Source organism: Rhincodon typus, chromosome 16, assembly GCF_021869965.1.
Source record: "Rhincodon typus isolate 14 chromosome 16, sRhiTyp1.1, whole genome shotgun sequence".
Classification (NCBI taxonomy): domain Eukaryota; kingdom Metazoa; phylum Chordata; class Chondrichthyes; order Orectolobiformes; family Rhincodontidae; genus Rhincodon; species Rhincodon typus.
The window spans coordinates 8,576,586-8,577,230 of record NC_063347.1 but is presented as its reverse complement, the minus strand read 5'-3'; positions in this window follow the sequence as shown (position 1 = coordinate 8,577,230).

The window sequence follows — 645 nt, the reverse complement described above, 5'->3', positions numbered from 1 at the left end:
AACTTTGTTTTTGTTCCTGATTTACAGCATCCACAGTTCTTTTGGTTTTTATTATAGTCCAACAGGTTTGTTTGAAAATGCAAGCTTACATTTTCAAATAAATGTGTTGGACTATAACCTGGTGTCATGTGATTTTTGACCTTGTCCACCTCAATCCAACACTGGCATCTCTATATCATATTTGATAGTTACATGGTGCAAGTTAGAGCCATGATGAATGTGTTGACTAATCTTTCTGAAACTTAAACATTTTACTAAAAGATTGGTTTCTAGGGACAGCAGCATTGTTCCATAAATTGCACCAGATTGTGATGAGCTGTATTCCAGCTTTGGGTTCTTTAAAAGCCTCAAGGTTTCACTGTTGTAAATAGCCACTGCCTGAGATCAGCTGCAAGCTAATAGTGTTTCAGCTCATCCAGCGAAAAATCAAATGGTTTTTTTTTTATTATGAATCAAGTTTCTTTGCAGACTTTGTGAAAATTCCCAACTTCACATTGGAGGGAATTTTAAGAAAGAATTTTCTCTTAAAGGTGTATGAACAAAGGCGTTGGTTTGTGATGTTGTTGACAAACACATATGAAAACATAATTACACTTATTAAAAATTGGCATGGGCACCTGTAGAAAACTCTTCTATATGGTATCT